Source organism: Capricornis sumatraensis, chromosome 9, assembly GCF_032405125.1.
Source record: "Capricornis sumatraensis isolate serow.1 chromosome 9, serow.2, whole genome shotgun sequence".
In the NCBI taxonomy this organism is placed as follows: domain Eukaryota; kingdom Metazoa; phylum Chordata; class Mammalia; order Artiodactyla; family Bovidae; genus Capricornis; species Capricornis sumatraensis.
The window spans coordinates 26,372,389-26,389,756 of NC_091077.1; the positions used below are offsets into that span (position 1 = coordinate 26,372,389).

At 43.1% G+C, this 17,368-nt stretch overlaps 1 protein-coding gene across 1 annotated transcript in view; it reads right to left on the reverse strand.

The window, feature by feature from the left end:
* PRRC1 (proline rich coiled-coil 1) overlaps positions 1-8,778 on the reverse strand; it is a 45,392-nt gene extending 36,614 nt beyond the window's left edge. The window contains exon 1 of the mRNA XM_068979769.1: positions 8,666-8,778. The gene's annotated coding sequence lies outside the window, so the exon portion shown is untranslated. The remainder of the gene's footprint in view (positions 1-8,665) is intronic.
* Between the last annotated feature and the right edge of the window lie 8,590 nt (positions 8,779-17,368).

The following is a 17,368-nucleotide window of genomic DNA, read 5'->3' on the forward strand; positions in this document are numbered from 1 at the left end:
AAATAACTAGGAATAAACCCACCTGCAGAGACAGAAGACCTGTATGCAGAAAACTATAAGACCCTGATGAAAGAAATCAAAGACGACACAAACACGCAGAGCTATACTAAGTTCTTTGTCTGAATAATCAATATTGTGAAAATGACTGCATTATCCAAAGCAATCTACAGATTCAGTGCAATCCCTCTTAAATTACCAATGCCATTTTTCACAAAACTAGAAGAAAAAATTTTTACAATTTGTATGAAAACACAGAAGACTCCGAACAGCCAAAGCAATCTTGAGACAGAAAGAGCTAGACTAATCAGGCTCCCTGACTTCAGACTGTACTACAAAGCTGCACTAATCAAGACAATACAGTACTGGCACAAAAACAGAAATACAGTTCAATGTCTAGAGATACCCTGAGGCACCAATGGGCACCTAATCTCTGACAAAGAGGCAAGACGATACAATGGAGAAAAACAGCCTCTTCAATGAGTGGTGCTGGGAAAACTGGACAGCTACATGTAAAAATGAAATTAGAACATTTCCTAACAACATCACAAAAATAAACTCAAAATAGATTAAAAATCTAAATGCAAGTCTAGACATTATAAAATTCTTAAGAGGAAAACAGAAAACACTCTGACATAAAATGCAGCTGGATCCTTTCTGACCCACCTCCTAGGGTAACAAAAATAAAAACAGAAATAAACAAATGGGTCCTAGTAAAACTTAAAAAGCTTTTACAAAGGAAAGGAAACCATAAACAAGAAGCCATTCCTTAGAATGGGAGAAAGTATTTGCAAATGAAACAACTGACAAGGGATTAATCTCCAAAACATACAAGCAAATCATGTAGATCAAAAAAATTAACAGCCCAATCAAAAAATGGATGGAAGACCTAGTCACTTCTTCAAAGAAGACAGAGTGTTCAACATCAGTTATTACTAGAGAAATGCAAATCAAAACTACAATGAAATATTACCTCACACTGATTAGAACCGCCATCATCAAAAATCTACCAACAATAAATGCTGGAGAGGGTGTGGAGAAAAGGGAACCTTCGTACACTGTGCGACTGTGAACTGATACAGCTACTAGGAGAACAGTGTAGAGGTTCCTTAGAAAACTAAAAATAGAACTAACATATGACCCAGCAATCCCACTATTTGAGCACATACTCTGAGAAAACCATAATTCAAAATACACACGCACCTCAATGCTCACTGCAGCACCATTTACAACACCCAGGACAAGGAAGCAGCCTAGATGGCCATCAACAGATGAATAGATAAAGAAGATGTAGGGGTATGTATACACAATGGAACATTACTCAGTCATAAAAAGCAACAAGACTGGGTCAGGGATAGACCCAAGTCTGTCATACAGAGTAAAGTAAGTTAGAAAGAGAAAAATATTCTGTATTAACACATATGCATGAAAGCTAGAAAGATGGTACAGACGAGTCTGTTTGCAGGGTAGGAACAGGGGTGCAGACACAGAGAAGAGACATGTGGGCATGGTGGTGGGGTGGGGAGAGGGCAAGGAGGAGATAAGCACCAGAGCAGGACTGACTATACACGCCACCACGTGTAGGGCAGACAGGGAGGGGAAGTGTGAAACAGTGTAACAGGGAGCTCAGCTCCGGGCTCTGTGATGACCTACGGGGGAGGGACCGGGGTGGTGGGGTGGGAATTTAAGGGGGAGGGGATATATGTATTCATGTAGCTGATCCACTCTCTTGTCCAGCAGAAACTAACACAACATTGTAAAGCAACTATATGCCAATAAAATAAAATAAAAATTACATAGCTCAAATGTAAATAAATAACCAACAGATAGATGTCTGTTTTTACTGTATACAATGCTACTTATTTCCAGGTGAAGGATTTGTCAAAATTTCTAAAAAAGTAGTCTGTGAGACTATTTAATGTGCAAACAATCTGAGACATTGTCATATACCTACTTCATAATTGAGAAATAATTTTATGTTAGCTATGTAATTACCCAATATATTTCAAACAGTAAATTACTAATTTAATTTCTGCCACAGAAATGCATGTTAGATTTATATGTAGATTCCAGTCACTATTACTTCAAAAATAAATTATGTAAAGTATTTTTGAAACATGTCCTCCCTCCTCACTAAGCAGTGTACATGGGCTACTCCTGTTAACAGGCTACTCCACTTCCCAGGTGGCTCAGAGAAAAGAACCTACGTGCCGATGCAGAAGATGTGGGTTCGAACCCCACATGTGGGTTGGGAAGATCCCCTAGAGAAGGAAAAGGCAACCCACTCCAGTATTCTTTCCTAGTCCCAGTTTTTATTTGTTTACATTCTAAAACGTACCCCCATAATGGTTAACCCACCTGCCAAGCCAAGAGAAACGGGTTGGGTCAGGAAGATCTCCTAGAGAAGGAAATGGCAAACCACTCCAATATTCTTGCCTAGGAAATCCCATGGACAGGAGAGCCTGGCAGGCTAGTCTACGGGGCTGCAAGAGTCAGACATGACTTAGCAACTAAACGACAACATAATGGCTAAATGATTAGGTCTCAGCTTTTAGAAAAGGCAGGTTTTAGCAAAAGTGCCACAAGCATTTTTCCTAACAGACAAAAATGGATTACAAAATGTTAGAAAATGTCCTTAAAAATTACAAAACTTTCAAGCCTGCTTCAAGTATAAAATCAGAACTTCTAAATACATCAAATACGTTTTTAAAGTTTTTATTCATTTTACAAATATTCCGCAAAGGTCAACCACTTGCCAAGCACTACACTGGTGCCTCTGGAAATAAGAGTGTAAGCAAAAACAAACATGACACTTATAGTCCAGCCCAGGAGACAATCAATAACACCAACATACAGTGAACTGCAGCCTGAATGATGTGCTCTGAGGATAAGAACAATTCTGTTTGTTAGAAAATGATTTTGACTTGGGGTCAGAAAGGGATGATCAGGATTTAATTAGGAAAGGGAAAGAAGACAAGGAGGGTACATGCCAGGAAAAGTGACTGTATAGAAAGTCAGAAAGGAACAGGAATGAGGATCGGGGACCTGGATGGGAGCCCAGACTGTATTGAGATTTACAAGCCATGTTAAAGAGTGGAATCTTCTAAGAACAGAAAGTCATTGTGGGGGCACTCAAACTATGGATGATGTATTTGCCTTGTAACTTCTCTGAAGGAATTTTAGGCTCACAAGAAGAAGATGCCAATGTAGAGCAGAGTTCATCAGTACCCTAACCCAGCTCCTTCCGATGACAGCATCCTACATAACTAGGGTTCAACCATAAAGTCTAGGAAATTAACTCTGGCACAATATGAGTAACTAGAAGTATAAACCTTCTTTGGATTTCACCTGTTTATTTACATGTGTGAGTCTGTATGCAGTTCTATGACACTTCATCATATGCACTGACTCACGGAGCCACCACCACAATCAGGACACAGAGCTGTTTCATCTCCCCAAACGAACTCCCACATGCTGTTCCTTGGTTACACCCTCTCATCTGCCATACACCCTGACAAACAACTGTTCTCCATTTTCTCATTTCATGAATGTTACAAAAATAAAACCACACTGCATATAGCCTTCTGAAATTGGCTTTTTTCATGCAAAAGAGTGCTCTCAAGATCCATCCAAGCTGTTGCATGGATCGGTGGTTGGTTCTTTTTCATTGCTGAAAACTATTCCATTTTATAGATGTACCAGTTTGATTATCCATTTATTTGCTGAAGGACATTTAGGCTGCTTTAGGCAATTCATATTTGTGTTTTGAAAACATTCCTCTGATCAAAGAATGCAGACCGTGCCATAGGGCATCTACGCAGAACAGACGCAGGGAGACCATAAGAAGGATATACAAGTATTTCAAATAACATTCTAGACTAGTGATTCTCAACAGGGAGTGGAGAAGGGTGATTTGCCCCTCCGGGGTCATCTGGCAGTGTCTGAAGCTGGAAGAAGCACAAGCTGGAATCAAAATTGCCAGGAGAAATACCAATAAACTCAGATGCAGATGATACCACCCTTATGGCAGAAAGTGAAGAGAAACTAAAACGCCTCTTGATGAAAGTGAAAGAGGAGAGTGAAAAAGTTGGCTTAAAGCTCAACATTCAGAAAATGAAGATCGTGGCAACTGGTCCTACCACTTCATGGGAAATAGATGGGGAAACAGTGGAAACAGTGTCAGACTTTATTTTGGGGGGCTCCAAAATCACTGCAGATGGTGACTGCAATCATGAAATTAAAAGACGCTTACTCCTTGGAAGAAAAGTTATGACTAACCTAGACAGCATATTCAAAAGCAGAGACATTACTGTGCCGACTAAGGTCCATCTAGTCAAGGCTATGGTTTTTCCAGTAGTCATGTATGGATGTGAGAAGTTGGACTGTGAAGAAGGCTGAGTGCCGAAGTATTGATGCTTTTGAACTGCAGTGTTGGAGAAGACTCGAGAGTCCCTTGGACTGCAAGGAGATCCAACAAGTCCATTCTGAAGGAGATCAACCCTGGGATTTCTTTGGAAGGAATGATGCTAAAGCTGAAACTCCAGTACTTTGGCCACCTCATGCGAAGAGTTGACTCATTGGAAAAGACTCTGATGTTGGGAGGGTTTGGGGGCAGAAGAAGGGGACGACAGAGGATGAGATGGCTGGATGGCATCGCTGACTCGATGAACATGATTTTGAGTGAACTCCGGGAGTTGGTGATGGACAGGGAGGCTTGGTGTGCTGCAATTCATGGGGTCGCAAAGAGTCGGACACAACTGAACGACTGAACTGAACTGAAGACATTTTTGTGGTCCAGTGGTTAAGAATTTGCCTTCCAGCGCAGGGGTCATGGGTTCGAACCCTGGTTGGAGAACTAAGATCCCTACATGCTGCAGGGCAACCAAGCGTGCACGCTCCAACTGCTGAGCCCACAAGTTACAACTAGAGAAACCCATTCACTGAAAAGAACAATCTTGCATGCCACAGCTAAGACCCAGTGTAGCCAAATAAATAAATATTTAAAAAAAAAAAAAACCAACTAGAAAGTATTAGGGGAGTATCTAGTAGGTAAAAGCTGGGGATACAGCTAAAAATTCTACAATGCACAGGACAGTCACCACAAGAATTTTCTGGCCCTGAACACCAATAATGCCAAGGCTGAAAAACTTTGGTTTAGCCTAAAGTGATGACAGTAGAGATGGAGAAGAGTGGATAGACTCAGGAGGTGTTTAAGTGGTAAGAGCCAGCAATAGACTGGATATGCGGTCCAGAAAAGAGAGAGGCGTGACTTGTACACCTGGACAGCTGGTGGTGCCATTCTATAAGATAAGGAACGCTGGAGGAGGTCAAAGTGTGTGTCTGATGTTTTGGGAAAGAAGGGATTACACAGTATTTAATATTGGACATGCTAAGTGCAAACTCCTTGAAACAACCAAGTACAGCTGACTTGGTTTGCAGCTCAGAAACCACATAAATGTGGGCTTCGTCAGTTCACTGATAGTCTCTAAAGTCATGTGCTGAAAAGAGATAATCTGAGAAGACTAAGTGAAAAAAGGAAGACGGCTCAACGAATCCTTGAAGAATAGCCGAGGAGAGGAAAAAAACACCTGCAGAGAAGAATGAGAGACCACAAAAACAGGAAAGAAACCAAAAGGCAGCAGTGTCCAAAAACCAGAGCAGAGTGTTTCAAGGCAACGGTATCAAATGCTGCAGAGAAGCCAAACAGGATGATATATGAAAAAGTCAATAGATTTGCCAAACTGTAGTTAAAACTTAGTGAGAGCTGTTTCCAAAATGGAGTGAGGATAGAAGCCAGTTTCAACTGGACTGAGGTAGGAAGTAAAGCAAATACGTACAACACTTTTAAAAGTTTTGCTGTGAGTGTAGATGAACGATCTACGGGCAGGAAGTAGAAAGCAGATATCCAGACAGGCAAAATTCTTTCATTCAACAACATCTACTTCTGCTTCACTGACTATGTTAAAGCCTTTGACTATGTGGATCACAATAAACTGTGGAAAATTCTTAAAGATAGAAATACCAGACCACCTTACCTGCCTCCTTAAAAATCTGTATATAGGTCAAGAAGCAAAAGTTAGAAGATGATATGGAACAATGGAATGGTTCAAAATTGGTAAAGGAGTACGTCAAGGCTGTATACTGTCACCCTGTTTATTAAACTTATAAGCAGAGTACCTCATGTGAAAGGCCGGGCGGGATGAAGCAGAATTTGGAACTGAGATTGCTGAGAGAAGTATCAACAACCTCAGATGTATAGATGAGACCACCCTAAAGAAAGAAAGTGAAAAGGAACTAAAGAGACTCTTGATGAGGGTGAAAGAGGAGAGTGAAAACGCTGGCTTAAAACTCAACATTCAAAAAACTAAGATCATAGCATCTGGTCCCACCACTTCATGGCAAATAGATGGGGGAAAGGTGAAAACAGTGGCAAATTTTATTTTCTTCAACTCCAAAATCACTGTGGCATAGTGACTGCAGCCATGAAATTAAAAGACATTTGCTCCTTGGAAGAAACCCTAGACAGTGTATTAAAAAACAGAGACATCACTTTGCCAACAAAAGTCCGATAGTCAAAGCTATGATTTTTCCAGTAGTCGTGTACAGATGTGAGAGATGGACCATAAAGAAGGCTGAATGCTGAAGAATTGATGCTTTTGAACCATGGTACCACAGAAGACTCTTGAGAGTCCCTTGGACAGCAAGGAGATCCAAACAGTCAATCCTAAAGGAAGTCAACTCTGAATATCCACTGGAAAGACTGATGCTGAAGCTAAAGCTCCAATACTTTGGCCACCTGAAGCAAACAGATGGCTCACTGGAAAAGACCCTGAGGCTAGGAAAGATTGAAAGCAGGAGGAGAAAGGGGTGAGCACGGAGGATGAGATGGTTGGATGGCATTACTGACTCAATGGACATAAGTTTGAGTAAGCTCTGGGAGACAGTGAAGGACAGGGAAGCCTGGCAGGCTGCAGTCCATGGGATTGAAAAGAATTAGACAGGACTCTGTGAGTTAACAACAGATCAAAGATAGATAATATGGGACAGAACCACCTTCTGGGGACTTTATCACTCCCTAACAAAGCTATTTCTTTTCATCTCATTTTTCCACTGGTTATTCATCTTCCTACTACAAATACTACCAATCCTCAAAGTGATTAGTGGGAGTCAAATTTAAAGATAAACATTACTGAATGCACGTGCAAACAAACTTGTACAATGAATACAACCCATAAAATGGAATATTGGTCAATCTCTTTATGTCTTTAAAAGCTAGACTGTTTGAGAACTAGCTTAATGACAATATTGGGTAAATCCTGGATTCATAAACAATGTGCTCAATCGTGTCTGACTCTTTGTGACCCTTGGACTGTAGCCTACCAGGCTCCTCTGTCCACGGAATTCTGCAGGCCAGAATACTGGAGTGGCTAGCCATTTCCTCCTCCAGGGGATCTTGCCCACCCAAGGATCGAACCCAAGTCTTCTGCACCGTATGAGGATTCTTAACTGCTGAGCCCGCAGGGAATATAATAGCATCTACAAAAGAAAAGTTACTGTGATAAAAGTAACAGGGAAATGTCAGAGTTGGGAGAGGTTCTAATGCTTAGTCTCAACACAAAAAATATATTCATGTATCAGCACTGAAGAAAAAGTGATGGAAATGGGTTAGAAAACTGGGTCCGTTTCTGGATGCACTCTGCTCTTCCAATTTGCTTGTGCCTTGGATTCTCTCTTAAAAGTAGGTGGTTACTTATAAACGTGCAAGAGATAGAATAATGAATCTCTGATAAAATCTTATTAAAAATGATTACTACTGTTGATGTACTACTGGTTCAAAAGATGCTCTCTACTACCCTTTAGCCAGCATTGCTGCAGGAAGATCTGAGTTTTGTCTCTGCATTCCCAGTTCTGATCCCAAAAATAACTTCTATAAATGTTCACTGACCAAATAGCGGCTGTAAAGGAAAAAGACTGGAATGTCAAAACGTGTCATGTTCGCAGAAACATACAGGCTGTCTCTCAAGAACTACTTCCAACGACACTCTCTTAAACTGGACAAATTCTGCCAATCTAGGACACAGGCTACCTGGCAAATTTGCTCGAAGCAGGCCCCAGAAATGAACAAAGAGACAGCAGAGTGCCAAAGCCCTCCAGAGCGGCGCTGGGCATCTATGGGGGAACCCACTGTTACAGAAGCTACTTTTTAGTGCCCACCCCCATTTGTTGACCCGGGAGTCTCCTAGGCGGGAGCGGCCTCCCCCCAGGCTCTGCCACGTCTCCAGGCGGGCTGGGCCGGGCCAAGGTCGCCTGCCTCCGGTCTCTCCCCTCTGGCCAGCGCGGTAGAAGGTGGAGCCAAACAGCCCGGGGCGCCGGTGTGGGTCCGGGGACTGGACCCTAGAACCGGCCAAGACCCCCGGGCCCCACTCTCCGCAAAATCCACAGCGGGAATGCTTGCTTCATGAAGCCTACCGGTGCCTGGGCTGAGGCCTGGACGCTCCAACAGCGGGAGCCTGGACTATACCACTGAGGAGCTCTCGAGCGACCCTCGCCTCCCAGCCCGGCCGGCCCGCCCACCTCTCAGGCAAGGCGCCTCTGGGCGCTGGTTTGGGCGCCTGAGCCCCATCCCGCCACCCACATGCACCCGCACTGCTGCCGGACTAACGCTTACCTGCAGGCTCGAGATAGTGTCTGCGTGGCAGTGAAAAGTGGAGGCTAGACAGGCTGGGTGTAAGACTACGGCTGTGAGAAGACGAGCAAGACGCAGGTAAGACCCTGCAGCGCGCGCGCCCGCCTCCAAGATGGCCACCGGAGGCGCCCGTCCCTGAGGCTGCCACGTCCCCGGCGCGCCGCCCCGCCCCGCGCTGAGTCCCGCCCACTCCCCGCCCCACACCCCGCCCCGCTCCCCCAGAGCCCCGCCCCCCAGAGCCCGGCCCAGAAGCCGCCAGTTAAACCTGCTGGAGCACCTGGGTCCAAAGATTTTCGTGCCACCAGGCCGGGCGCTGCCCGCTCCAGAAACACGACTGCCCTCCTTTCCACTACGCAACCTCAGCATGCGAGAATAGAACCCTTGTTATTGGGTGTAGCTCACTTACTCTGTGCCATGGCCGCCCCCAGGGAAGGTGATTACCTCCCCCCAACCCAAGGGCATGCCGCCTCCAGGCAACTTCGCTCCCCAAACAGAAGTATCCTATGTACTTTCAAAGATTTCCAGATAAGAGCGGTTGCCTCAGGAAAGAGAGAGAGCAGGGTGGCAGATACTATACTGATTTTCCCCAAGTTCATGTATTACACATATTGTTAATGGAAAATCGAAAATTATCCACTTTCTTAACCTTATGTGCTGCACTTAAAACAGGTCCTGAAAGTCGGTGCTCAATAATGTACCCTAAATAAATCAATCAATAAATACAGTGCAATGGAGGAATATAAAGATTTGCTATCAGAAGTCCTGGTTTGAGTCCCGACGGCCCTAGTTGCTTGTGCTGTCATGTTACCTTATACAGATCGCTTATTCTCCTTGAGTCTCCATATTTCTATTTGTAAGATAAGAATACTTGCCATCTCTAATCAAGCAGGTAAGAGAATAAAAATAAAACACACAAAAGCACTTTTAAAACTGCTGAGTGTTAAATACATAACTGTTGTTTACTGTATTTCCAAATTCTTTCAGGAACACATCTGTAGAATTAGCATTAATGTATTTCTCAGACTTGACAGCTAAAAGCATTTTAAAATACCTTACTATAGAGTTAATACTGTTTAACTGTGCCCTACCTTCACACAAAATGATTTGCAGCTCCAATGGATTGGTCCCTGAGGTAGTGACTCTTACCTTGTCCCCTGAGAATGTGTGTAGGTGGCTGTCTGGGTTACTCCCCATAGAGTGCTGTTTGGGGTGGTGCTGAAAAGAGTTACCATCTCCCATCCTTTTTGGTCAACACCCTTAATAACTGTAAGAACTGCTGGTTTCTCCATTCAATCAACAAATATTTATTAGTGTCTGCAATGTTCTGAGCATCAGTACTAGAAATGTAGCAATGAACAAGACAGACAAGATCCTTACACTGAGGGAGAGGCAGATCTTCTCAAGGGAGAGGCAGGCTATGAGCAAAAAAATAAAGTGAGTGCTGTCTGTGATGGGCACTTTGAGGAAAGTCAATGGGGTGATGTGATCTTCACAATAACTGGGGGAGGCCACCTTGGATGGGCCAGAAGTGTGAGGTGTCTCTGAGTAGGTAGGATTTTAGTTGAGATCACAGGGAAGCAGCCCTGTGATTGTTTGAACAGAGGGAAGAACACCCAAAGGCTTTGAGGGAGGGTGCCTGGCATGTCTGCAGAACAAGAAGGAAATTGGGACTAAGACGGTGGTTAGAAATGAGGTCAGAGAGATAGCAGGGCCAGATGGTAGCCAGCCTTGTAGTTTAAGGCCTTTGGGTTATATCTGGAGAGAAATGAGAAGCAAGTGGAAGGTTTTGAGCAGAGGACAGATAAGATTTGACTTCCATTGTAAGTCATATTCTGTTTGCTGTTTGAGAGCTGTGAAGGGGGTGGTGGTGCCAAGACAAAAACAGAATGATCACAGTGAGGTGATGCTGCCTTAGAGCACAGAGTAGCCTGGCAGCCCACAGTCTGTGGGGTCTCAAAGCGTCAGACATGACCGAGCACACTCACATGCCTTAGTGTAGCTAATGGGGCAGGCAGGGGAGGGAGTACATGGTGTGGACATCTTTTGAAGGTTAAGCTGTCATGATTTCCTGATGGAGTGGATGTGACTGTATTAATTTTCTAAGACCTCCAAAACAAATTACCATGACTGGTTGGCTAAAAGCAACAGAAATTTTTCTCTATACAGTTCTAGAGAACTGGAAGAGAGGCAGGGCCTCTCTGAGAGCTCTCCCCTGTCTCATCCAGCTTGAGGGGTGCCAGCTGTTCTTTGGATCATGCCAGCCTGACTCCAGTCTCTGACTTTGTGTCCATATGGACTTCTCTCCTCTCTGCCTTCCTCTTATAAACATGCCCGTCATTGCATGTAGTGACAGTTGCTCAGTCATGTCCAACTCTTTACGACCCCGTGGACTATACAGTCCATGCAATTCTCCAGGCCAGAATACTGGAGTGGGTAGCTGTTCCCTTCTCCAGGGAATCTTCCCAACCCAGGGATCGAACCCAGGTCTCCTGCATTGCAGGCAGATTCTTTACCAGCTAAGCATGTAGGACCCACCCTAAATCCACAATGATCTCATCTAAAGGTCCTTGAGGGTCTAGACCCTAGTTCTAAATAAGCTCCTATTCACAAGTTCCCAGCGGACATATCTTTTCTGTGAAGGGCACTGTTCTACCCACTATATGGGTCGTGAGAGACAGGAGTTAACCAGATAAGATTATAAAATGAGTTTTGACATTAACCTTGAATTACATTTATAATATGTTTTACTCACCACTTTTCACTTGAGTTTCAAAAGAACTGGTATGTCAGGTATTATTATCATTATTCCAATATTAGAAATAAGAAAACTAAGGCTCTGAGAATTGTGTGTAGACCTGAAATTAGAACCCAGAATTCTTTATCTCTACCCCCAAATCCTTGCCTAATTTCGAGGTGATGGGTTAGAAGGTATGCTCTTACACAAAGGGCAGTGAAGGGAGTCAAGGGAAAAATATAGCTTAATGACGACAAACAAACTACTTAGGTCTTTGGCTTTAGCTAGTAGTCTTGTCTTGCGTTCAGTCATGCCCAACTCATTACGGCCCCATGGACTGTAGTCTGCCAGGCTCCTCTTTTCCTGGAATTTTCCAGGCAAGAATACTGGATTGGGTTGCCATTTCCTCCTCCAGGGAATCTTCCCGACCCAGGGATCCAATGCATGTCTCTGGCGTCTTCTGCCCTGGCAGGTGGATTCTTTACCAAAAGCACCACCTGGGTTACTAGCATAACTCATCAAATTTCTTCTTAGAGGAAGTCTCTAATACATAATAGAGTTCATTTCTGAGCTACCATGAGATATACAGTGCTATAGTAGGATTTTGTTTTTATGGCTCAAAACCAAAAGCAAACCAAACTGTTTCCCATTTGAGTTGAGGCTTTTTCCTAGCTCAGTTCAGAGCTAACAGATCTATATATAGTCTTAGAACAGTCCATAAAGTGTGTCCTGTTCATGTGAATATTGATGTGTGTTTCTCCAGGTGGAAAGGAGACCAGGCTGAGGTTCTGAGCATCTACAGCACAGTCAGGACTAGAGACAGAGTTGAGCCTGTTTGAGAGCCCATGGGCTCTACTGAGAGAGCAGTCTGTGAGTTGTATAGCCCTGAAGGACATGTCAGTGGATGTGTCGAGGGTACTGGCCCGGGCATAGAGCTCAAGGTCTCATGCCCACACCCAGCTCCTACAAAACAGGATATGAAGCGCCTTTGGCAACTAGGAATGAGGAGGGTTGTCCCAACCACCGCATGGAACATATGTGTTAGTCAGTCATGTCTGACTCTTTGCGACCCCATGGACTGTAGCTCACCAGGGTCCTCTGTCCATGGATTTCTCCAGGCAAGAATACTGGAGTGAGTTGCCATTCCCTTCTCCAGGGGAATTTCTCAACCCAGGGATCGAACTTGGGTCTCCTGCATTGCAAGCAGAATTCTTTACCATCTCAGCCACCAGGAGCACCATACCCTATACCAAAAAATTATTCTTTGTTTATCCAGAATTCAAATTTTGGAGGCAAGCAAGCCATGACCAAGAGTCTGAGAGGCAGTGCGAGGAAGATTGGGACACAGATGTTGGTACCAGATGCCCTGGGCTTGAATCCTGCGGCCAATAAGTCAACAGCTGGCCTTGGGCATATTCACTTAAAATCACTGTGTCTGGATTTTTTTTCACCTGTAAACTGAGAATTTATATTAATACTTTCCTTAGTCTCTTACTTGTGGATTGAATAACTAACTAAATATGTAGCAAGTGCTTAGAACAGTGCCAGACTCACAGTAATCTCTGTGTAAGTGTTACTCTTTGACTTTTAAATTGTTTAAATATTCACCTGACAATGACTATTTTAAACGGAAAAGATTTTTTATTTAGGTGAGTCTGAGTTGTAATTTCCAAATAAAGGTTTGATGTGCTTGTTTGTTTTCAACTAAAGAAAACTTCATCTAGTTACAAAGTAACTCAACCTCTCAATTTGCCAAGGACACTCCCAATTTACGACTGTATTCCCGGTGTAACTAGTAAAAGCAACCACTTTTTATTCTCAAAAGTGTTCCACTTTGCACAATAAATTTTGTGTTTATGCTAGTTACAGAGCTATTAAAGAGTTACTCTCTGCACATGTGATACAGTGTGGAAATGTCAGTAACTGCCCCTTGCCTGCACAAACACAATCATCACCAGAGTCCACTGCAGTTTGCTTCAGCGAACTAACTTACCTTCCTAAAATAAGCATTTATAGGAACTTTCCTGGTGGTCCAGTGGTTAGGAATCCACCTTGCAATGCAGGGGACACTGGTTCAATCCCTGGTCTGGGAAGATCCCACATGCCACAGAGAAACTAAGGCCATGAGCCACAATTACTGTATCAGTGATCTAGAGTGTGCAAGCTGCAACTACTGAGCCTGTGCTCTATAACAAGAGAATCCACTGCAATTATAAACCTGCTGCTGCTGCTGCGGAGTCACTTCAGTCGTGTCCGACTCTGTGTGACCCCATAGATGGCAGCCCACCAGGCTCCACTGCCCCTGGGATTCTCCAGGCAAGAACACTGGAATGGGTTGCCATTTCCTTCTCCAATGCATGAAAGTGAAACGTGAAAGTGAAGTCGCTCAGTCGTGTCTGACTCTTAGCGACCCCATGGACTGCAGCCCACCAGGCTCCTCCGTCCATGGGATTTGCCAGGCAAGAGTACTGGAGTGGGGTGCCACATAAACCTGCATGCTGCATCAAAAAGTAACCCCTACTCGCCACAACTAGAGAAGGCTTGCGTGTAGCTACGAAGATCTACCACAGCCAAAAAAGAAAATAAAAGAATCTTTTAAAAAAATATGCAATTATAAAAGCACTCTGTCTCCTTGTTGCTCGCATGGTAAAATATTAAAAACTCAACTTATCAGGCCTTTCCTGATGGTCCAGTGGTTAAGAATCCATCTGCCAGAAGACCTAAACAGACACTTCTCAAAAGAAGACACAGGATGGCTAATAAACATGTGAAAAGATACCCAACATCACTCATTATTAGAGGAAAGCAAATCAAAACCACAATGAGATAGCACCTTACACCAGTCAGAATGGCCATCATCAAAAAATCCACAAACAATACACATTGGAGAGGGTGTGGAAAAAAGGGAACCTTCTTGCACTGTTGGTGGAAATGTAAATTGATACTGCCATTACTGAAGACAGTATGGAGATGCCTTAAAAAAAAAAACAAAAAAACTAGGAATAAAACTACCATATGAGTCAGCAATCCCATTACTAGGCATATACCCTGAGGAAACCAAGATTGAAAGAGACACATGTACGCAAATGTTCATTGCAGCACTATTTATAATCGCTAGGACATGGAAGTAACCTAGATGTCTATCAACATATGAATGTGAGAGGCTAACAGGTAAGAAGGCCAGAGGTCCCAAAGCAGCAGGAGGAAATAAACTGCAAGTGGCATGCATATTTTTTTCCCTTCTCTGTTGATGAAACTCTTTCTGCCTAAGACTAACCTCTTTTTTTCCTTTTCTCAAACCTTGGACTGATAATAGCTCAACACACCAGTTTTCATGTCAATTGCTTTATGGCTGGGGATGACAAAAAATGTGCCATCCTATCTCAAAAATACACACGGTGGCAGAGGGGCCTGGTAAAACTCCCTCAACCTTGAGGTGTTTCTTTTATCTGATTAGAAGCTCTCCAACAGACATAAAATGCCTTGCTAAACACTAGCAAGGGGGCATTCTTTCTTTCCCCTTCTGATGTCTATGTCAGAAGCTTTCCCTATCTCTATTACACTTTAATAAAACTTTGCTACACAAAAAGCTGCAAGTAGTCAAGCCTCATCTCTGACCCCAGATCAAAATCCTCTCCTCTGGAGGTCACAAATCCCGATGTAACACAGGGCTTGCAGCAGCAACCTTTCAAATGAAGAATCTGTGGTACATATATACAATGCAATATTACTCAGCCATAATACTTGAGTCAGTTCTAATGAGGAGGATGAACCTAGAACCTATTATACAGAGTGAAGTCAGAAAGAGAAAAACAAATATCATCTATTAACATATAAATGGAATCTAGAAAGATGGTACTGATGAACCTTTTTGCAGGGCAGCAAGGGAGACGCAAACATAGAGAACAGACTTGTGGGCTCAGTGGGGGAAGGAGATGGTGGGATGAATCGAGAGAGTAGCATTGAAACATCGACAGTGAAACTCTCGTTTGTTTCCTAGACTCTTCTCTTCCTGCATCTTCCTCCATCCCCAGGCACCAGCCTCTAGGATCTGCTACGTCACGAGCCTTTGCTCCGTTCACTCCCTCTTCCTGACATGCCTTTTTCCCTTTCTGTGTTGTGGTATGCTTAGTCACTCAATTGTGTCCAGCCCTTTGCCACCCCAGAGGACTGCCAGGCTCTGCTGTCCATGGGATTCTGCAGGCAAGAATACTGGAGTGGACTACCATGCCCTTCTCCAGGGGATCCTCCTGACCCAAGGATTGAAACTAGGTCTCCCACATTGCAGGCGGACTCTTTTTACTGTCTGAGCCACTCCTCATTTTTCAAGAACCAGCTCAAAGTTTTCTTCCATTATAAATCTTTGTGCATGGCATTTTTGTTGGTTGTGTCTATATTCACTGTTCATTTATAAGTTCCTTGATGGCAATAACGTTGTCTTTAGAATCCCAGTATATTCAAATGCTTATGCAGAGTGAGTACTCTATAAACTTTTTTTGAATGGATTTGAATTTTCTATGAAGATCTATGCATAGAACATTCACTGCATAAAACACTTATAATCATTTCCCTTTCTCCTCTAAATGAGATTTTGCTAAAAATAATCATGTAGGAGGCAGAACAAATATGCTTCCTTTGGAAAATCTGAAATTTTACTTTAAACAAGAAACCAAGCAACTAAAATGAGTTTTCTGGTAAAACAAATGAAAAAAAACCACACTGATAATATGTGATACTACTACAAAAGATTCTAAATCTTTTTAGACTTTTGTATTTTTACAAAGTTAAGTTTGCATAATTTTAACTAGTTGTTTCCAATGCATAATAACTCCTAAATACTTATACCTATAGTAGTGCTTCTCAAACCTTTGAATGTAAAAACACTCCACTTCTCCCCTCTAGGTTTTACATCATAGTTTAGAAAAAAGAAAAAGGAAAAACAACACAGTTGTTTTTAATAAGCACATTTATTTTCAAGCAATAATTATAGCTCAAAACTTGTATTTATTTTTTTTGGCAATTCAGCATTTTCTTAAAGACTTAGAAATGAAATTTTGGAAAGACAGCCTAGGAGATAAATGACTCTAGGTCACATGCATGCATGCTCAGTTGTTACAGTCATGTCTGACTGCAACCCAATGGATCATAGCCTGCCAGGCTCTTCTGTCTATAGGATTTGCCAAGGAAGAAATCTGGAGCAGGTTGTTAAGCCCTCCTCCAGGGGATCTTCCTAACCCAGGGATTTAACCCATGTCTCCTGCATTGCAGGCAGATTCTTTACTGATGAGCCACTGGGAAAGCCCCCTAGTTCACATATCACATATCAACCCAACAGTATGTACATAGCCATTTGGTGTCTTCCCACTGGCATTCTTTTAGAACTGTTGCTGAGCAGGTCATCAGAGTAAGGCAGAAAGCACATTAGACTAGAAATCTAATACTGCCAATAATTAACAATGCAACTCTGGAGTTACCTTCTCTGAGCTTCAGTTTCCTTCCCTGACAAGTGAAGGGTTGCTAAGTGATTTCTGAGACAGATGTTAATTATGGTTGACTTCCGAACAACATTAGTCACACAGTCGTGTCAGACTCTTTGCAACCCCGTGGACTGTAGCCCGCCAGGCTCTTCTTTCCATAGGATTCTCCAGGCAAGAATACTGCAGTTGGTAGCTATTCCCTTCCCTAGGGGATCCTTCTGAACTGAGGTATTGAACGTGGGTCTCCTGCATCATAGGCAGATTCTTTATCATCAGAGACACCTGGAGAAGGAAATGGCTACTCACTCCAGGATTCTTGCCTGGAGAATTCCATGGACAGAGGAGCAAGGAAGGCTATATATAGTCTGTGCAGCCACAAAGAGTCAGACATGACTGAGTGACTAACACTTTCGCTTTTACTTTCCTAGCAACATAAGATGAGAAAATAAAGCATTGTATTCATGAACATAGATG